At 42.3% G+C, this 23137-nt stretch overlaps 1 protein-coding gene and 1 long non-coding RNA gene across 2 annotated transcripts in view; one reads left to right on the forward strand and one right to left on the reverse strand.

Moving 5' to 3' along the window:
* The window catches only part of LOC111870531, a 219658-nt gene that overhangs the window by 82214 nt on the left and 114307 nt on the right, over window positions 1–23137 (reverse strand). The window lies entirely within an intron of this gene.
* The window catches only part of LOC111870528 (ras association domain-containing protein 10), a 145991-nt gene that overhangs the window by 30666 nt on the left and 92188 nt on the right, over window positions 1–23137 (forward strand). The window lies entirely within an intron of this gene.

Below are 23137 nucleotides of genomic sequence, written 5' to 3' on the forward strand. Positions count from 1 at the left end.
CAAGATAAAAAATGATACTAAGTGAATAAAAAAGTATACGAGTTAACGCCATTGGGTATAACTCAGTCATGAATCAGTATATGAAATAAACGCGTGAAAAAAATAACAAGTTTGGAGACGCTTAATGAATGGGGTTCAATTTTGGCAAAACTAACGAGGTAATCAGTCAGAAAAGTTCAAATTGAAGCTCTAAGTGAAATAAGATTTAACTGGTAAATTTTCCGGATGATAAGATTACCTTCAAAGAATGTTAATTTATTTTGATAACGTTTGAAGCACACTGTATACTTCGTTAGGTTTGCCGTCTACAGAGTCCACGGGCTTCTGTTTCGTAACGCCTTCTAGCGAGGAGAGTACCCCACGTTTCAAAGAAATATATCGCTTCAATGTCAGGGTCTTAAGGCCCGTCCACATTACTCGTGCTCGTGCGTCAGAAGCTTACTGCTGCCGGAAAATCAGGATCTGGAGCTAACGAAGTGGACGCCCAAACTGGTTTGCATTCAAAGGCTTCACATTTCTTCACAACAGATATCAGCTCCAGATCCTGATTTTCCGGCAGCAGTAAGCTTCTGACGCACGAGCACGAGTAATGTGGACGGGCCTTAAGAGTGCTTCTTGTTGACTGCTTTTGCTGGATTCTTACTTGACTTACTCTTTGAACCAGAAGATGAAAGAAATGTGTAGCCCATTTGTTTAGGTTCCTCCGAACTTCACGGAGTCACGTACAATCCAGGAGACCACACTCCTGACAACACATATTTGCTATAGTCTTAATTAGAATACTTTAAGCGAAACTATATTGGTTAAAATACTGTCAAGAATTGGGATTTTGCGTGACTAAAAATAACGGGTTCTGGATTAGATGATTGGGTTTATTGACACTTCTTTACAATTACAATCAATTAAGATAGCTCACAATGACTGTATAAGACTCGCAACAATCCTTACTGGACCACGAGCGTCTTCCCTTCGCCTGTGACGAATGACGAAGGACGAATCACTGCTCACACACTGAACTCTCTTATAACTGCCATATGAAGAGTCTCCAGAGGCTGAAATCTCCTGGACTGAACTTCCAGGCTGACCGAATACATCTCACCAACTCAGACGGTTAATTGTCCTCCCATTGTCACGTGTATATCTTTGTTTTTGCCATTTGCTACATAGCAACTACTCGTTCGTTGATATTCGTTGCTGAGGGAAAGTAATTTCCGAGCCGTTGCTTAGCAATAGATTATTCAGTCACAATATTCATAAAATGACGTAAGATTGGGGAAAATTCTTCCCGAGAACAAGAAGGCATACATGAGTGATTATCAAACGAATTCTCAGAAAAACATTTCAAATAACATCTCAGAATACAAAAATATTAGCACAATTAGTGTTGATAATTTTCTCGGCTTTTCTCTTCATCTTTAGTCTTGTTGTGGTTCTATCAGCAGTGGATCTTTCCTTCTTCGAGCTCTTTCACTTGTTCACTTTTAAATGCAATGGGAAATATTTCCATGTCTTGCCCAGGTTGAACGCCCAAGATTTATAATACTTCCAAGCAACTACAATAGCACTTACAACACCAGATTAAAACCACGTCGCCCTCTACTTCTTTGAAAGTATACTAAATTTTGTGAGCGTAGGAAGGAATAGTTACTACTCATAAAAGTTTCGCAGTTTTTTTTCTTTCGAAATTATATTCCAGCCTGTATTTACGCATGCATTTACATATTCACCTAAGTATCACGGGTGTAAGGTAGAAAGGTAAAGTTATCCCTGTGCTTAAGCACTACACGATGAAGGCGTATGGGAGAGTGGGTGCATAGATCCACATTTTCTTGACCTCGGTTCTAGTTGGAGATGAGTGGTCAGTTTCACGCTCCGGCCGCTTTACCCCCGGGGAAAGAAAACCCCGGTACCCAATGGATAGGAGGTTGGGTGGACACCTTAGCCGGTCTCGACGGTTCTGCGACGACATTAGTGGGTGTCAGCGGATGGAGAGGGTGATGAGACAGACCCGCCCTCCTGCATACCCTCCTTAGAAATATACGAAGCATGACAACAACGACACTTCCCGCGTCATTATCAAAACTAGATCTTACGTACCTGTCAAAATCCCTTATGAGATCAAGTTTGCCAACGCATGCTCNAATAGGAGGTTGGGTGGACACCTTAGCCGGTCTGGACGACATGCAGAAGAGAAAGTTCTTGACCCTACCGGGACTCAAACTCCGACCTCCTGGTNTTAGTGGGTGTCAGCGGATGGAGAGGGTGATGAGACAGACCCGCCCTCCTGCATACCCTCCTTAGAAATATACGAAGCATGACAACAACGACACTTCCCGCGTCATTATCAAAACTAGATCTTACGTACCTGTCAAAATCCCTTATGAGATCAAGTTTGCCAACGCATGCTCAAACTTTGGCGTAGTCATATCAGTCGATAACGCTAAAATGTCCGATATATTGTTACAAATTCGATATTTATAGAAAATTTCATATGAATTAAAAGATTCGTATACATTAACGGGTGTACTTATGTCATCTAGCTATAGACCGAGTTTCATTTGGTTACCAGTCCCTTTCTTGACTTGAGAGTTTAAAAAGCTCCCATGCAATGATATATGTGCACATTGGTACCAAATATTTACATCTCACCTGGATATAGTTTTCTGAAGCTATTACAATTAAGCATGCTATATGATACAGGGCACATTTCTGTACCACATTCAAATCATATCAAAACCGCGAGTCTTCCATTCATTCCTCCTTTTTGAAAACAAGGGAATAGACAAAAATCTGTCTTCTGGGAAGTAATGCCGCGTAGACCTTAGAAAGTGAACCGATCTTTCGGAAGAACACGTCACTTCAATCTTCAGCATTAAAGAAGGAGCCAAGCAAGAACCCAGCGTGAAGCAGGTTGCAAGCAGAACTCTCTTTCCCTCCAACTGGTTCCTATAGAAGGTCGGTTAACTTTCAGTGAACTACACGGCACCATGTACCAGAAGACACAACTCTTCATAACCACCGGTGTGAGAACTTAAAATCCTACGGACGTGCAGTAATTCAATACATTTCTTCACTTAAAATTCACCACTAATCTCCGAAATTTCTAATAAACATACAAGCATCTTAATAATTAAAACTAAGGAGGTGCTAACAGGCATCCAAATATCTAAATAGCTTAAAGATATGCATTAAATTAACATGAACACAATGTAAGATGGCAGAACATGACGTGCAGAATCGACTGGGACATAAAAACACGCCGCCCTTTCACGCTGTTTCAACGGCCTACTTCAAAGAGAGCAAGACTGGCTACACAAGGGAGAAAACCATCGCAGTCTACCCACTGCCAACTTGCTACTGCCTCGGCTTTCTTTTTTTCCTTTTCATTTACGTTTCCCGTCTTTCTCGTCTCTTGTAGGTAGTACTTCATGGCTGAAATATAAGTCAGTGTACTCTTCGTTTTATGTTCTGAGATCTGAGGTTCTCATGGCGGTGGGTACGAAGACTACGGTCATCATTTCTGTCCTGAAGATGGAGGCAGCAGGATATCAGAAACGTTGGTACTCCTTCCAACCGCGGTGGCCCGGGTTCGATCCCGGGTCTGGTCAAGTGGGATTTGTGGCGGACAAAGTGGTGCTGGAGCGGGTTTTCTCCCAGTACTTCGGTTTCCCTTGCCAATCTTCATTCAACCAAATTCTCCATCATCATAATCACCCGGGTCAGGCTACAATAGGCCAATCAGTGGCCGCCGTGCCGAGTGGACCCAGCTGGACTCCACCCCCCACTAAGCGAAACGTTGGTACTCATCTACACTGCGTCACATCCAAGAAGACCATATCCGGTTCTTAGGTTATGTAACGATGCCGTTTTAACTGAACATTTTGTAATGTCGAATGCGGCAAGATAACCATGGACCTAAGTAGGTTAGCAGTTTGGAAAACGACCATGGCCCGTTCAATGGCGATATTAGGACAACCACCTGGAGGGTTGAGGAAACCCACAAATGCTGTGTTAGGATTTGTGATGATCCGGGCGAGATTCGAGATTGTGTGTCAAGTATGAAACTTCTTAAAATATTTTTAGGAGACTTTTCAAAAGAAGAGTGGATATTGCTACACCATCTTCCTGTCTATTCTCATTGTATAATTAACATGTATAATTACATTAGCTCCGTCTCATCAGAAAGATGTTCATTTGTGATGTATAGCATTAACTTTTACTTGGCCAAAGTTAAATTAATGATTAGAGAATGTTATAGATTGCATTGTGCAATGTAAACCCGTTGCTATACAATGACCGTGAAATAAGCAACTATACAAAAGCCGTTGCTAAGTAACAACTTCAGATACAAGCATGCTTCCAAGGTAACAATTGCACTGCATTAGAGTAAAGGTGTTTCTGCGCGGTCCGTGCCGTGATGTTATAAGAAGGACGAATTATTGGAGTCATTTAATTGAGAGTTTGTTCGTTGGTTCGTGCGTGAGTGAGTTGGTTACTAAAGAGTGAGTGAGTTGGAGCACTGCAGCGGTACAGTCATTGAGAGCTGCTATTGTGTAGGAGTCGGTAACTGAGGCCGGGGACAGTGAGGGAACCCACAGGAAAGGAAACGCCCGCCGTTGGAAGCCGTTACCAGAAAACTGTTGAAGACACAACAGGTTGAGAAGAATCAAGTTTGTGCTCTAGTGAACTGTAAAGTGTGTAAATTAGTGAAACGGTTATAATTAACTATAGTCACGGGGTCTGTAAAAGTTCAATAAATCAAATTACCAAGCAAAACCCCGTCTATAGTCACTCATACAGTACAATATTTCAGTTGGAAAATATTTTAAATGAGAAGTTAGTTGATTCAACTTTTCAAGAGAAGACATGTTGGAGTTATGAAGTTTGTAAACTTCTATGGTAAAGGTAAATGTTCCTCTGTACTTCGTTAATTAAACATTAAACTAGGAAGACGCGAAAGGGAGCGGAATTATAGCTCTACCATTCTTGACCCCGGCACTACGGCACTAGATGGAATTAAGTGGTCAGTTTCACGCATCAAATCAATGAATAAATAAGTTATATTGTCGCGTGTTTCCTAGGCAACGCGACAAGAAAATTTACGTTGGTCTCGGATTTGGATGAATATTTACTGGATGATCGCTCTTTACACTGACAAACATGTACAATTGTTCTCACTTACTCGTATATGGTCTTAGGTCGTTTCCTCTTCATTGTTACAACACTCATGTACAGTTAATCTCAGTGAAGTGTCTTCTGCTCTACTCGGAGCTCAACTGCCCTTAACTCTCGCCGACTACGAACTAACTGGTCTCAAAGTCAAAGTCACATTGCGACTGACGGTCAGTCAGTCAGTAAATCTTGGTGTCGAGCCCCATCTGGAGCTCATAACGAGATATTTATTCCTGTTTGACAATTACGATCTTGTTTCTGTGTGGCGCCCTCTCTGACGAGAGGACGGGCCTGCCTTTTGTATATGCTGCTGGTCCTTGCCAGCGCAGTCTTTCTCGGGTCCGAGTTCCTTAGTACTCGCGACCATATTTTACTGTCTCAGATTTGAGACTTCCGTTTTTGTCGCCTCCTACAACTCGCAGGGACACGGTGGAGGTATCTTGTCCGATGCGAACTGTTATATCCTGCATTCGGACTGAAAAGGAAACACCTTGTCGAATGGTTAATTTCGCCCGCTGCCATGCAACGAATCTCTTATTGCAGCAGGAATACCTGTCTGCCTCAAACAATTCGTTTGTAACGGTGGAAACCCCACTGTTAGCCTTTCATCTCCGGGGCAATAATTTCCTACGCATTACTGCCTAGGAATTGCTAGCCGTTGACTAGTGATGTACGTCTTATAGTCCGGCTTTCAGGTAGCACGTCACAATATGTTAAAGGCTTACAAGAAGCTCTAACTTTCCGTTCATCAGCACTCACTGTACACGCACTGTGACTAATCCGCTATTTACCTTATGTTGGCCAGGGTTTGCATGTGGGTGTAGTTTGTGTGTCAGCAGTTTTCCTGTTAGCGCAATGTGCTGGTACTCAGCGGTAATATTAAAATATTGAAATATTAAAACGTCGAACATGGTTGTGTTATTTCTTACTAATTAAGGAGCCTCAATTTTTGTCGACGAATATAAAATGATATAGTTTATGGGCTGTGCGGTAATGTAGTCCGCATTCGCGTTTTGTCATTGTGAGATGTTATTGCAGTGTCTTTTCAGATGCAATCTTATGTTTCTGAACTGTAGGCTTTATATTTCCTTCTTTGTTAAATGTCCCTTTACGATCGCAGGTTTATGCAGTTGGATGACCCTATTGTAATATAGAAAACAAGCCAAAGGTGCATGCACAGTACCCGATGGTGGAGTAAGGGGTTAAATATATTACAGACTTGCAGCGTGTCATATAATGTATGGGGGCACGTGGTAGCGTAGTTGGTTGAGGTTAATTGGGGCACTATGCTACAATCCAGAAGGTTGCGGGTGTGATTCTTGATTAAATCATTGATTTTTTTTTTAATTTGCCTTACAGCCACACACTGGCCTTTGGGTCGACTTAGCTTCTAACAGGAATGGGTATCAGAAATCTTCCTGGGCGGTAAATGGCGGCCGACGTGTAAGGCTCACAACCTTGTCGCCATCTGTGAGCCCATTTTCTACAAGATGTGGGAGCCTCGACCTCTCACAACCCTATGGGCCTTCATGGCCTGTTGCAGGAATATCTTTACCTTTTATATATAGTATATACATTGTACTGACAAAACCAAATAATAAATATAACACATAAAACATGACCCCACGATACAATATTTCTGTTTACCATCTTCACGAAATTCCAATATTATTGGCAACGTCGCTTCTACCTCAGAAATGAGCACGTCTACCAGGTTGCTATGACCTGTTTAAGGGAATTGCGGATATCAAGTGGCCGTTAATGGCATAAACTGCATATCAAAATTCGTCATAAATTCTTCCATCAATTCTCGAATTGAAATGTGTGGTTGTCCTGAAAGCCAGTCGGACAAACACGGACCTAACTATATGCGTCCTTTGCATAAAACGCAAGAGGAATTAAAAAAAAATTGCGGAAGCGCAGTTCACTCTCCCCAACCAGACCTAGGTAAACTGCTACTCGTAACACAGAAATGTGCGGACCGCTCCAGTCTCGGTTAAATGCCTGTTTGTACATCTTGAGAACAACAACCAAGCGCTTACGAATTTGTGTCCGAATTAATAATAAAGATTTGTATAGTTTCCGTTATTAAAAGAAACTGAGAACTTTTGAATTATAGTATGATTTTCCTTAAGTCTCTCTGACCCTTGGACCAACAGTACTAGCAGAAAGTATTTGCCCATCCCTAGGTCAATTTTAGGGCACTTCTTGTGGCAGCATCAAAATCTTGTCTTTTGCATGCAACGTATGCAAATTATGAAACAAAAACCTCCCTTGCAGGAAAAGCTGCACGTTTTGCTGCTGTAAAACAAAAGTGGTTCAAGCGATTTGGTTCTGAACAACCTTCTCTTCCACTTCTCATCATTGCACAAGCTTTCCAGTGCATGTGACAGGTTCGTTTCTTGGTTTGTGCAGTACAGTGCTTCCACTTGCATAAATTATACGACCATTCATTAACAACAATTGAGAAACTCGGCTGAGCATATGGAATATGTATTCGGGATGTTTCGGATTAAAATTTCGGACCTTATACGGAATAATCCGGCTAAAAGTTGTATGGCTATTATCAGCAGTCACAATTTTTTAAGTAAAGTATGTCGCAGTACGATAATTCCTTGTTGAGGTGTGAATGGCTGTTTGTTTGGTGTCTAACTTGATGAAGCGCGATTTTATTAGTTTAAAAGCTTTAAAACTTAAAGAGAGCAAAATTCTGCAGAAAAATTTAAGATGAAAAGAGATTCATATCTTTTGGCTGTCATCATCATCTTCATGGATGATCTGTGATACGTGATCTGTTCCGTCCTTTTGAAGAGTATGCTGGTCCCCCCAACTCAACTGTGAGCACAATACTCATATGTTTCGTTTTCTTTTGGGTTGTATGTTAGTACCTTCTTCGGATTCGGACTGTCTTCCATTCGTTGAACGTGACTTTTCCGTTGCGATCTGGAATTTATAATTGTAGCATTTAGAGTAAAGGTGTTCCGATCTTCCTTGTGTGTCTCTGCAGTTTCAATTTTTGCTTCCTATTTTCTTATTTTCACGTGTAGGAGTTTTCGGATTGGATGATTGGATTTATTAAAATCTTACTTATTTTTTCCCTTGGCACTACAGCCCCAGTGGGCCTAGGCCTACCTCCATGAACTTCTCCGTTCACTTCGGTTTTTCTAGATCTTAGGCCTCTACCTGTACACAAACACAGAAAAACGCACACAAACATCCATGCCTTGAGTGGGATTCGAACCCACGATCCCGGCTTCCGAGCGAGCGAAGACAGTGCACGCCTTAGACCGCTCTGCTACCGTGATCGGCATTAACATCTTATACATTCAAAAATTCGAAATTACAAGCAATAGAGCGCTATCGCCGATTTAGACACATTGCAGTTCACCGTTATAAAACGCAATAGGATTCTAAGTCTTCACTAGTCATATCCTGGCAACGGGTATACAACAGTCTCCCTGTCACTTCAAATCACACATTGAGGTTCTCTCGCAGCCTCATTCCTGTCTTGCCATTATTCTGCAGCTGCCAATACCGAAGACTTGACTGCATTCAATTACTCTGTTCCCAAGCTCATATCCTGGCAGGCTGTCGTCCCGAAACTCGTATCTTCAATCTCTCATCTACCGTCCTATACTGTTCTATGCTGCCGAACACTTATTTACAATCACTTTGCACGGACTCCACGAAAACATTGTCTCCTACTATCAAGAAGGCCAGTCTACTGACCCGTTGCCTAGAAATGGACGTCCTATTGTTACGCGCGTATGCTTGTGCGGGAATGTGTTTACCGAGTCGTTGCCCATCAATTAGTCTATGCATCACATTACCAGCATTATAATCTATATTTCGGATCCGTATGTAAGTGTAGGCACCGCCATTGCTTTATAACATTTTATCTGTGTCTCAACCGCAACTGTGGTCCAGTGGTCAGAGTTCCTAGCTACAGATCCAGAGATCAGAGTTCGATTCCCGGCGCTACCTGGTTCGTTCTGAGAAGTAGTGGGTCTGGAATGGGGTCCACTCAGCCTCATGATGATAATTGAGGAGCTATTTCAAAGAAATAGCGGCTCCGGTCTAGAAACCCGAAATTAACGGCCGTGGGGATTCATTGCGCTGACCATGCGACACCCTCTATCCGCAAAAATTGGCACTAACTTCGCCGACAAGCGGCGGTCGCTCGGTCGGTATAGTTCGCTTGCGGGCTAAAATCACGGAGTTTTTCGTGTCTTTTTAAGGAACCGGAACTACCAGGACGGGGGTTTAGTACTGAACTGGTAATCCGGTCTTATAGAAACACACATACTCAGATCTCTCAAAAGAAGATACGCCGGATTGATAACAATGACAAAGATAAAAAGAAAGCTGGATGGATGGATTGACAAATTTAAAGTATGTTGAGTTCTAACTTGAATTGCAGGAGCCGCGATAGCGCAGTCGGTATAGCGACTGGCTACATGGTGGACGACCGAGGGGTTAGAATTCGAGTCCCGGTAGAGTCAAGAATTTTTTCTTTCTCCACGACGTCCAGACCGGCACTAGCGCCCACCCAGCCTCCTATCCAATGAGTCCCGAGACCGTTTCTCCGGGGGTTAAGATACCGAGGCGTAAAGCTGACCACTCACCTTCAACTAGTGCCGAGGTCAGGAAAATTTGGATCCATACACCGACTCCTCCCTACGCCTTCATGGCTTAGTGCTTAATTAGTTAAGAACAGGGATAACTATACTCGTACCTTGACTCAATCCCACTCTAATTAATGTATCTTAGTGTTTTTTTATATGAGCGTACAGTGTAAGAAACATTGTGACACAAGATATAACAATTATTACACCAAGGATACTAGCCATTTACAGTCACAGCGGAGACAGTAAAGTGAACCAGCGAAAAATTACATACCACTCAGAAATAATGATCAATTAAACACGTGACTTTCAATTGATTCATGGCCTTCTGAAATCATGTAAGTCACTTTAATTATGTTACACTCCAGTCATATCACACACGTGTGTATATGGGAGAATGTAAAGACAGAAACAGAGTGAAGTCTACAAAAAGTGTAAGGACAGTTAACGATTGTACAGTACAGATTAGAAGGTAGAACAGAAAATGAGGTTACTGCTTAGAAAAGTACAAGCTTTGTCCGTACAGTCAATGAAGAAACGGATGGAATTAGAGAAATGTGGTTACGCACTACATAAGCTGTAAATTATATTAAAGAGGCTGGATTCTTTTTGAGAAGCTGCTAGTCTCTCAGTTACGCAAGAATTCCAAGCACCTTATGGAACCTGAACCTTCTTCACCATGTTCATAAGAGCTCGCTACCGGTCCCTGTCATGAGCCAGATAAATCCAGTCCACGACTCCATCCTATTTCTCTTAGACCCATTTTATTATTGTTCTGTCACGATTTGGTCTTCCTAGTGGCTCTTTCCTTCTGGCCTTCCTATCAAAATCTTATATGCTTTCCCCTCCTTTCCATGCGTTCTACATGCCATATTCATCTCTCCCTCTTTAACTTGATCATTTTGATTGCATTCGTTGAGGAGTACAAACCAAGTACGAGTAGGTCTAAGGTAAGACTGAAGCATGGTGCTACATATAGTTCGAGTGAGCGGTTTACGCCTTAGTATGTCTCTCATTCACTGCAAAGTCTAATATGTTCTTCGAACACATGTCACGCTACAAGTTACAGAGCTCGATTTCAAGTAAGTTTCCTTTTTCTAGTTAAATTTCGCCATATCAAAGAAAGTTTCACATTTTAATAATTATCCGCCTTAATGAGATCCATATTGTATAATAACGTACACATAAATATATTGTAAAATGTACAAAAGTTGCTAGAGAACAGCTAGGTAATCATATTCCAGCGAAGAAAAGTTCTTGGCCAACCATACGCAAAGGGCTTCTTTTGCCAGATAACGGACTTGTAAACAACCTTTCAGCTGGGCGCGTTACAACCATATCTGAAAGTTTATTATTAGGCAATGATGAGTAAACAAGTTTCATCAACAATAGAGGCAGTGTTTTCTATGTGGTCCGTTCGGAGATTATGTAACGAGGTTTACAGAATAACATAAACAGTGAATTCCAATTTTAGTATATGTACCGCCGTAGGTGGTGGGGTCTAATACCTCCACCGTGACCTTGCTGAGACGAAGAAAAGGGAAGAATCTGAGACAGTTAAATATGGTCGCGAGTCTCAAGGGACTCGGGCCCCAGAAAGACTGCTCTGGCAAGGGCTAGCAGCACATACAAAAGACAGACCCGTCTTCTCGTCAGAGAGGGCGCCCCACAAAAACAAGTCCTTAACTGTCAAACAGTAATAAATATCTGGCCACACGAAGACTTACTGACTGACTGACTGACTGACTGACTGACTGACTGACTGACTGACCGTCAGTCGCAATGTGACTTTGACTTTGACTTTGGCTTAACGGAAGAAGTGACAGAATTAGTTCAGCGGCAGTTACGAGTCAGTCTTGAGCTGGAGGAATAAGTCCAGAAGAATTTTTGGTTCCGATTGAAGACAAAATAGAAAGAAGGCTTCATAGAAATCTGAAGTGCTAGTTTACGTGTTGAGATCCGTTGCCAGGAGACGACTAGTGAGGACTGGGAATACTAGTGCCTGTGCAACGTTGATTGCAAAGTGCGAAATACAGCAGTGGTTCTGTATTTAAGTATGGTTAATAGAATTTGTAACCAAGGTACTAATAAATCCAATCATGCGAACTAGAACCCGTCATTTTCGTCACGCGTACCACCCTACATGTGACAAAATGTACAATTTAATGTTGTATCGGTTGGTCATTGGCTTTTACTAGTGTGACTTGTCTGCTGGTTAAATACACTGCTACATACAGAAACCCATCTCATTATTTTAAATTGCGTATCAATTCGTTTATTCCTGACTACAGAACTGTTTACAGCCACCTCACGTTAATTGGGCTGGTCCTACTATCGAGTCCACGCACTGTAGGGAACACCGAGAGGTAAATTTCGCGTGATGACACGCGAGAGGTTCAGGACGGAATGAAAAAGAGGTTTTCGGAGAATGACCTGCGGTTTTCTAGGAACTTGGGTTCGGATTCCCAGCACGACAGATGAAGAGAAGTGCCTCGAGAGCTCCAGCTGGAAGAACGGGTATTTAAGAATCGAAAGAAGTTCATGTGTTCGCAAAAAAAAAGGGGGGGCGGGGGGAGAGAAATATGCACGTTGTTTAGGACGAGAGTGATGTAAGTCGCTCTTGCTGAAATGTGCAAAAACATGGCTGATGCAAACAAGAGTCATGATTGAGGAGAATAGTGTAGCCATAAAATTAAACAGATTACTGAATTAGAAGTCGGTGGTCATCCAGTAAGGACGTGAACACAGAAGCTGAAAAATCTTCATCATTTGGAGTCGTTACCAGGCAACGACTAGTGAATACAGAACAATAGAAGATTTTATGTGTGTTACAGTACAGTAAGATATACAGTGTGTAGGTCAGTGAAGCTGTTGTGGTTATCTGTAGTTACGAGCAACAAGTGTTCAACAGATCCAATTACCAATCCAAACACACTGTCTAGTGAATGTCACGTGACAGTGTACTACGTGGAAAAACAGAGAGAGAGAAAAGGAGGAAAATGTTTAAATTTTAATACAGAAATTGAAAATTAAATGAAAGAAAATTGAGGAAATGATAGAGAGAGAGGCAAAAAAGGTAAAGTTATCCCTGTGCTTAACTAATTAACACTAGGCCATGAAGACGTATGGGGAATTGGATATATAGATCCACATTCTCTCTATGTCGGCACTTGGTGTGTGGTCAGCTTCACTCCCCGGCCGCTTTACCCCCGGGAAAAGAGCCTCGGTACCCATTCTATAGGAGGCTGGGTAGGACCCAGAGCCGCTCTGGACGTTGTGGATAAAATTCTTGACCCTACCAGGACTCTGACCCCTCTGTCGTCCAGCCCGTAGACAGTTGCTATATCGACTGCGATATCCCGGCTCGGAAAAAAGAGAAAACAAAGAAAAGATAAAGAATATAACAAGTTAACACTTTTATGTGTGAAGCAGGGGAAGTGGAGATGTAGCTCCACGCAGTCGTAATGATGGTAGTAGTAGGAGATTGATGGTCAGCTGCATGTCTGTCCCGCTTTACTGCTCGGGAAAAGAGACCGCGGTATATCTATGACGGAAGGCCACAGGAAAAGTGTGAATACTTAAGTGCGTAGGCAATCTCCTGCCTTCCACCAGGGATTATGTCTGCGGTCCTTCAGCCCGTAGCCAGTCGCTATGCCGACTGAGTCAGGCCGGTTCTACGAAAGAAAGGGAATTAGGAGATTCTGATGCTTTCAGCCATTGTTACGGCGGTGCCTGCAATGTACAGAACATGATTTATCCCCGGGAGGAACTTCACCAATTACCGGTTAAAAGAAAACCAGGTCTCGAGAGCACAACGTACTGTCGACGTCATCATATTTAGTTGATGAAATGATCCGGGTTGCAGACCTCCCCGGGTCAGTCGTAACGTTTGACCGCCGCACTCTGTAATCAGCTTGCCTCTCGCCTCACATGGGCGGGAACACGGTCTGTCTAATTAGCAATTACTCACATGCAAATGTCCCAGGTCTGTACTTGGCAAACTGGCGCCCCAATAGGCCTGTGGAAACAACAAGTAGGATCAGTGTTCTTGAAATTGCTGTCCGCAAACCGTCACTGACCCGCGAGTTGTACATGCCAGCAGAAAGTAATTGAGAGTTATGTAGTATAATGTGACATGTATACCCGTTGCTAGGCAACGGATCGGTAAATACATTTCAGAAACACAGGCGCACGCAACAATAGAACATCCATTGTTAGGTAACGGACCAGTAAACAGGCTATCTTGACAATAGAAGATGATGTTTTCCGTTGGGTTATAAAAGGGCACAGCCAGAAGACGCGGAGTAGTAGAGAACAATAGTCGTGAAATGAAATAATACAGAAAAAATAGAATTGGGTCGAGTTCTGGAGATGGCAGTCGAAAGTGATCGAGAAGAAATGGCAAGAAAGGAATTAGGCTGTGACAAGAAGACTCCATGAGTGTTGAAATTACAGTGAGACTGTTATAAATCTGTTGCCAAGATACGACTAGTGAGGACTGAGAACCCTAGTGCTTGAGTAACGGGGAACTGGAACTGAGAGTGCGCATAATAGCGACAGCGCTGTATTACCTATAGGCGCAATAAATCCAGTCGTCCAATCCAACACCCGTCTTATAAAGTCATTCCCACGAGAGACATTATTCTATTTCGAAGTAGATATTTTTCGTGTATTTCCTCGCGGCCTTTCACAATGACCGCCCGGTCTAAGACATGAAATGTCTTCGCCAACTCGAACGCTGGGATCGTGAGTTCGAATCTCACTCGAGGCATGGATGTCTGCAATCATTCTGTCTTTTGTTGTCCTGTGTAGGTAGCAGCCATGCGACTGGCTAATCCCCTGTCTAAGGATTCCTACCGACGGTGTATAAAATTAAGAAACTGAAAGAAGTCAGGGCCCAAACTGGGCTGTAGTCAGTAGTAATAGTAGTACTTCCTCGGGGACTACCGCCTTATAGCGGAGAGGAGGTCTGCGCCACCTGTGCTGGCGGGAGCGTAAGCTACTGGTAGACAACCCGTGCTAGACAGGTGAAAGAGCAGGGGCCAGAGGAAATGTAGTCTATGGACGTCCAAGTTGGGGTTTTGGGTGTGGGGATAATGAATCTATCCCGGAGAAACTTATTGTTACGAAACCATAGAGGAGGCCAAGACCCTCACGGACTTGCATTGTCCTTGGCGTTTCGTTACTATAAACACAAATTTCTTATCGAAAAAAGATTACAAATCCATTGCTACATAATTAATCAGATTACAAATATATTATGAAAAAATGTAATTTTGTATGCTAATCATACAAACATTTCTCTATGAAATATGCCTAAGGGTTTCGAGATCGTAATGAGATTATATTCTGTATTGTACAACAAAAATATATTTAATAATAAACTGTTCTGAAGAGTTCTGTCTTGTGGGATACAACGCCGTGTAGTCTGTTGAAAGTCAACCGACGTTTCCGAGGAACATGTCTTCTCCATCTTCAGGGTCGAAGAATAAGCTGAGTAAGAAACCAAAGTGAAAGCAGGTGGAAAATAGAGTGCAACAATAAAATTCTACTTCCTAGCTCCTTTCATGCTGGTTTGTTGTTCGGCTTATTCTTCGACCTTGCAGATGGAAGCGATATTTTCCTGTGAAACGTAATTTAACTTTCATCATACTACACTGCGTCACATCCCAGAAGACGAATGCCGAGAGAAATCTTGGAGCAGACCACGTCGTCTCCTTCAAATCCTTAGCCAGGCCTTTTCACTATGCACACGGAAAATCCTGATCGATTAGTTGGCACTTCTTCGCATCTGACTTAGAAAATCAGCCCGGACGGACAACAATCCAACGTCTTTCTCAATTCATCTGTCCATCCATGCAAAGTATAAAGTGGAGTATTTGTTCTACATGTTTCTAATACGTATATATATCATTTATAAACAATCGTATCATTTCGACGCTAGGTATTCTAAAGGGCCAAAAATTCCATAATTAAACCAAGAATCAACAATTAACATCTACGATTATCTTTGCGCGTCACGTGATACTGTCGTATAACCTACGGAAAAGCCACATGTACGCGGAGACGCTGTCATCTTGTTGCCGGTAAGCAGAGGGCCACCCGTAACTTTATGTAATAGTCTAAAATGATTCAGTAGTTATCAAGGACAAACAGACATCAACCTTATAACATAAAGCCCGCCTACATGCGCAAAAAGAAGAATGTAGCTTTGCTTTACAGCCCACTAGAATCATCATGAGAGTTAATTGAGAGACTTGGTAAATATGTCAGACTACACGGCGTCAGACCTCCGAATATAATACACTAGTTATGTTATTGATATTATGGTCCCACAGATATTCACCAACGTTTCGGAGGGACCTGCTGCATCTATTTTTAGGGAAATGAGCAAGCTTTGGAATATGACAGTATATAGACTAGTATATATTTATCGATGTTACGGAAGGACATGCTGTCTCCATCTTCAGGGAGGAGCAAGTTTTGGAATATGAGGGTGCATAGCCTAGTAGATATTTATCCATGTTTCGGAAGGACCTGCTTCCTCCATCTTAAGGGAAGAAGAGTAGGTTATGGAATGCGACACAGTTAACCTGATACCAATTTAACAAGTCCAAGCGAACACAACGCCACATTCCAGATGAGAGCAGTCTTCATAGCCATCACCATGAGAGCCCCAGTTGTCAGAGTTAATACATTTACATTCTATTTCGGGCAAATATAAACTTGTCCCTGTGCTAAATTAATTGAGCATTGTCCCATGAAGACGTAGGGTGGAGCACTTTAGTAGGTTTTCAAATAAATTAACGCAAACTATATTACTATTATTTTTCTTTATTGCTAGTGGGGTGGGACTAAGTCCTTGTACTGCGGCCACTTCTGGTCTATTGTACCAAACTATATTTTTTTCCTTGGCACTACAGCCCCAGTGGGCCTAGGCCTACCTCCATGAACTTCTCCGTTCACTTCGATTTTTCCAGATCTTACACATTCGTAAGGACTCCTTGGGCGGGTGATCAGCTCGTCGCAAGGCCTCTACCTGTACAAAAACACAGAAAAACGCACACAAACATCCATGCCCTGAGTGGGATTCGAACCCACGATCCTGGCATCCGAGCGAGCGAAGACAGTGCATGCCTTAAACCGCTCGGCTACCGTGACCGGCTACCAATATTACTATACACATTTACGAGGTTCATAACAAAAGTATGTTAGACTTGCGTGCTATTACAGAAGTTTCCAGCGCTAAAGGTTACCAGCTCTGCCACATGCCGCTTCTATATACATGCATATAAATTCCGGCCTCATTTACATTGTGACACCTACCTTTTTTTTTTTTNAGCAGTCGGTGGAATGAGAATTGACAGGGGAAACCGAAGTACTCGCAGAAAACCTGCCCCAGTGTCACTTTGTCTACCATAAATCGCGCATGGCCAGATTTTGGCTCGAACTTTGTCCGCCGCGGTGGGAAGCCGGCGACTAACCGTCTGAGCTAGTGATACATACGTTAATGATGGAGGCAACAAATTCTTTCGAAACACTGGTAATTATCTATCATACTACGCCGCATCATAACTCAGAAGACCAAATTCCTAATTGTTATAATTCCCAGGGACCGTCTCTGTGGTCTAGTGGTCAGAGTTCCTGGCTACAGATCCAGAAGTCCCGGTTCGATTCCCGGCGTTACCAGATTTTCTGAGAAGTAGCGGGTCTGAAACGGGGTCCAGTGAGTCTCGTGAGGATAATTGAGGGGATATTTAAAGGAAATAGCGGCTTCGGTCTAGCAAACTGAGTTTAACGGCCGTGGATCCGTTGCGCTGACCACACGACAACTTCTATCCGCAAGACTACAAGCCACGAAGTTTGTTTTCTTTTTCTTTCTTTCGCTATAATTCCCAGGGAAATCGACTCGCCCTTAGGTTAAGATGTGAAACTCATGTGAAGTGGCCGTTGTGTTTTCGAGTGTACTTTTGCTACAAACTTTGTGCTTTAAAGACATCTTCAAAGTAATAGGACTTACGGTACTTTTTCATGAAAATTAATTCATTGATTTTGTTCTATCTGTTTTCTGATATCTCTAGATATGAACTCAATTTGGGATTTCTTAAACACAGCGGGGCTGCCGTGGTATCTCAGCTTACAAAATGGCTTACATTAAGTCAGAAACGTTGCTGGTCTCATGTCTCTGTCAGCTCTTTCTAATGAATGGGTGATCTCAGTCACTGAAAATATAATGAATACATACATTCTTCGAACACCACTTATAAATATGGCCGAGGTCATCAGCCTTTAGAGAACCAAGAAACTGGCCTCTAATCTTCATTATGGAAAATTACATCACCCGGTATAGAGAACTTTCGTGCGAAGTTTGGTCGATGATTGACCGTGGGGGGGGGGGACCACCATGTGAGCGCGACCTTCATGGCGCTTCCAGCGTGGAAAAGAGACGGAGACATGGCCCCCATAACTTCCGCCTCATTTCGACACGCGACTGTGGGTCCGTCTTGACTAACTCAGGGGTTCACAACAGTCTCTGCTGCTGTAACTCGGCGTCTCTAACAACTCTTTTGTATTTAACGCCAGCGTATCAGCTGACGAGGATACAGCAATAAAATATAAAGTAATTTTTCCAAGAATTGATCTGAATGATTTGTACATTGATGTGTTAAGTTTTTAAGTTTTCTAGTGTTGAATAAGATGAAAAAATGATCATAAATCCAATTGCCAATCCGAACCCCGCCTATAGTCACTAATACACGTGACAATATATTCATATTAAGTCTGCTGCACTTGGTAGATCTTACTGCTCATCAGGTACTATCCAGAAATTCTCCTAGAAAATTGTATGCATCCTGTTGTATCGTATGTCACTATACATATAGCATTCTGACGTATACAGTCGTTGCTAAGCGATGACTCTGTAAGCAGCAACCGTTGTTAAGCAACAGTTCGGTAAACACATTCCCATTGCTGGGCAACAGATTCTTAATAATGCAACAGTTGGACTACAACAATGGAAACGGTGTGTTTTCTGTGTGGTCCATGCCAAGATGTTTTGAGCAAGGAACAAGATTAGAGTTCAGCCCTTTCTCAGTTGAAAGTTTAGTTCTCCACGGGGAGCCATTCACAGAGGACTTGAAGGTGGAAGCTGAAGAATCTCCACTGTTAGAATCCGTTGTCAGGGAAAGACTGATGAACACACAGAAGGCTGGAAAAAGACTTGGCAGGTGTTGTGGTGATTTGTGAATTATGGAATTTAGCGGTGGCGCTGTAATTGTTTGTAGTTTCGATTTGTGTGTATAAGTGGTCAATAAATATATCCACCAATTCAAACCCCGTCTATAATCACTCCTACATTTGAAAGTATTATTATGGCCGTCAGAACAACAAATTCCAAATAAACAAAACCAATGTTAATACAGTAATAATAATACTATATATAAGTCCGCCGGTCACGGTAGCCGAGCGGTCTAAGGCATGCACTGTTTTCGCTCGCTCGGAAAGCCGGGATCGTGGGTTCGAATCCCACTCAGGGCATGGATGTTTGTGTCCGTTTTTCTGTGTTTGTGTACAGGTAGAGGCCTTGCGACGAGCTGATCACCCGCACAAGGAGTCTTACCGAATGTGTAAGATCTAGAAAAACCGAAGTGAACAGAGAAGTTCATGGAGGTAGGCCTAGGCCCATTGGGGCTGTAGTGCCAAGGAAAAAAAAAAGTCTAGTTAGATTTAAGCCAGAATATCATGAGATTCGATCCTGATACTTCTATAATTAAAGAGTGTTCTTGCTGTATGAATTTGCCTGGTGCTCCGAAGGGACTTGTTAGAATGATTGCGAATGATGATGTGGAAATTTGCCCAACCAACCAAATCGAGCGGTAAATAGAATGTTGTAGATGAATGACTGACTTAGCGCGAATGTAAATAGCGTTCTTCACTTCTTTACGTCTAAGAACTAAACTTGCTCCATGATGGCGTATTGAAAGCGCAGCGCTAAATTTTCACGTGTGATGAGTGTGAATGTTCAGATTCACGTTCCAGGAGCTTCACCCCAAGTGAGTCACCGGTACCAGTTGATGAAGGGGTTAAATGGACAACAGGATCGATCTTGACGCAATACCAAAGAAATCTCTCCCCCAACCGAGAAACAAACACAATCTCCGTGCGTAGAACCAGAGATTTCCTCATGATAAATCTGCAATTATTTTTTGTGTTGTCCGTAATGCAGGTCGTTGTTTATGTACAGCCTATCGTAAATTTTTGGTGATGATACGTATGTTGCATTTTGTTCCAGTTACTGAAAGACGCAGATATGATGTCCATATAAGTGTTAAGTTTAATTTGAAATTTTATTTTCTGAGTTTCCTTCTACGGGAATCAGACTTAGTCAGTGTAAATGAAACACTCTTTTATCTGAGGTCCACTCCGATTTTGCAAACCTTGAAGGAGGAGTGGTGATGATTCACAAGCCAAAAATTCTTTCACGGAACCTTATATGATACTCGTTATTCTGCTTTCTGAGGAAGTGTGCTCCAGTTAGAAAGAAACAAGCTGCTTTAGCAGAGCCAGTATTCTGAAGTTCATAACCTCAACTCTGTAAGAACGATTCAGTGGTCTAGTCTTACGTAAAGAGATTTGTGACTGGCGGTCAAGTACAGGAAGATTAAAAATGTAAATAATTGCAATACATTATCCTACGCATACGTCGGAAAATTATATAAAAAGAACCTTAAGTAAATAAGTTAACTTATAGTTAATGTGGCTAGAGCGTGATGCTGAAAGGAATGTCAAAATAAGAATGCTTGCAACTTTACACCAACCCCTAAATCCCCCTTAATCATACCTTTTTATTTAAGTACGCTTAACTTAATGGCACTGTCAAATGTTTCGCATTATGCATATCTGACTCACAACCGACGATGGCAGCCGCGCGGTCTATGACATGAACTGCCTTCGTCCACTCGAACGCTTGGATTGTGCGTTCAAATCCCACTCAAGGCATGGATGTCAGTTTTTGTGTTTTCCTGTGTGTAGGCAGCGGCCTTGCGACAGGCTGATCACCCGCCCAAGGAGTCCTGCCGTCTGTGCATAGGATAGAGAAACAGAAAAATCGGCCAAGGCCCAAGAAAGGGCTGTAGAGCAACTGTGGAATGAATGGTGGACTGGCAGTATGAATTGGAAAGGCTGTGGAACGAATCTTCGCACAACAGTTTGAAATATATATAGTCAGGAGAGATTAGGTAAATCCACGAAGAACCGCAGTCAGGAATGCCGTTCTCCAAGCCCTGGGCTGAGAGCGCGACCCCTCTCTTATGACACAAGAACGCTTTCCGCCCTGCCGTGGCGTCTGTTACCGCTGTCTGTGGAGAGGGATTAAATTTGTTTATAGAAACTGAGATGAGCTGGCTGAATGCCTTGTCCATATCGGGTTTCGGTGTCGGCTGTGTTGAATGTTATATTTCTGTTAACTCACATTAGGAAAGGCCTCATATGTTTACAGATTTTAATATTTTTAAGTTTTTTCTTAACTCTCGCAGATGGTTGTGTTGTGCTTGGCTTGTATATTCTGGCTTCGTGCTGGTACACGTGTCGCTGTACCTAGCCTGGACTTACAGAGGCCGTGTATATATTGTACATNGTTTCGGTGTCGGCTGTGTTGAATGTTATATTTCTGTTAACTCACATTAGGAAAGGTCTCATACGTTTACAGATTTTAATATTTTAAAGTTTTTTCTTAACTCTCGCAGATGGTTTGTGTTGTGCTTGGCTTATATATTCTGGCTTCGTGCTGGTATACGTGTCCGGACATAGGGATTATCCTAATGCGAGGAGGATATCAGTTAGGAGTTCTCACTGTCTTTTTGGGATATAACATCACGTAGTCCGTTAAAGCTCAGCTGACGTTTCGGAGGAATATGCTGCTTTTATCTTTAGGGACGGAAAATAACCAAGCGAACAACCANAAGCAAGACAGTAACCTTCATTCAAAAGAAATATCTGGTCCTGGGGCTCGACACCAAGACAGACAGACTGACTGACCGTCAGTTGCAACGTGACTCTGACTCTCTGGTACACGTGTCCGGACATAGGGGCTATCCTAATGCGAGCTTATGTTACCAGAAGAGGATATCAGTTATGAGTTCTGGCTGTCTTTTGGGGATATAACGTCACGTAGTACGCTAAAGGTCAGCTGACGTTTCGGAGGAATATGCTGCTTTCATCTTTAGGGACGAAAAATAAGCCAAGCGAACAACCAGCGTGAGGCAGGTAGCAAGCAGGTGGTTTCTTGCTTGGCTTATTCTTCCACCTTGAAAATGGAGGAGACATGTTCTTCTGAAACGTCGGTTGACTCTCAGCGGACTACATAGCATTACAGCCTAGAAGATAGACCTCTTCATAACCATCGGTCTGGGATTTCAGTAGTTTATTCGTTTGGTTGGTTACTTTTTTCGGTTGATGAACTGTGCTGCAAAACTTCTATTAACAGTACGAAAAAGAAGTCAGTACAAATAACCAATATATTATGGATTCTTAAATAGAAATATAACACCAAAAATGGAGTCTTCGCTGTCATGGATATATAGAACATCCAAAAAGAAAAATATTTCAGCACAGAAAACGGAAGACATGGGCAAATTATTCTGAAGCGAAACTGCTAATTTGAGTGTATTTTATTGGACTAAATGTTTTCACCTGATAACCTCCCAGCTGCTCATGTAAATCTGATGTTGTTTCAGTCGTACTTATTTTGCAAATTAGGTTCTGATATTCTAATGGCGGTAGTTATGAAGAGTTCTGTTTTTTTGCGATATGACGCCGTGTAGTCTGTTCAACGGAAGTTCAGCATGGTATTATATCCCACAAGACAGAACTGTTCTTAATACGAGAATTTCTAATAATGAACACAACGCAATACCAACTTCACATTTTCTGTTCACTTAATATCTAAGTTTGTATTTATTTTGTTATTCTGTGTTTAAAGAAAATTTATGTTTATGTTCCTCAGGCAATTATAAATTATTTGCTTTCGTGTGTTTTTCACTGCTGTTGAAAAATATAAGCGAATGTGGAACATTTTACTGGTGACCCGTCTTCTAAAGAAACGTAAATAAGAAATTGTAAGAGTTGAGGCTTTCACGGCGGCGACTATGAAGAAAGCAGTCTTGTGGGATTTGGCACCGTGTATATGTGGTGTTAACCGACGTTTCGGAGGAACGTATCGCCTCCATCTTCAGGGTAGAAGGAAAAATATAAGAAATCCGCAAGCGAAGAGACCGTTCTTATATTTTCCCTTCTCCCCTGAAGATGGAGGCGATACCTTCCTCCGAAACGTCAGTTAACAC

The sequence above is a fragment of the Cryptotermes secundus genome, unplaced genomic scaffold (genome assembly GCF_002891405.2).
Source record: "Cryptotermes secundus unplaced genomic scaffold, Csec_1.0 scaffold117, whole genome shotgun sequence".
In the NCBI taxonomy this organism is placed as follows: Eukaryota; Metazoa; Arthropoda; class Insecta; order Blattodea; family Kalotermitidae; genus Cryptotermes; species Cryptotermes secundus.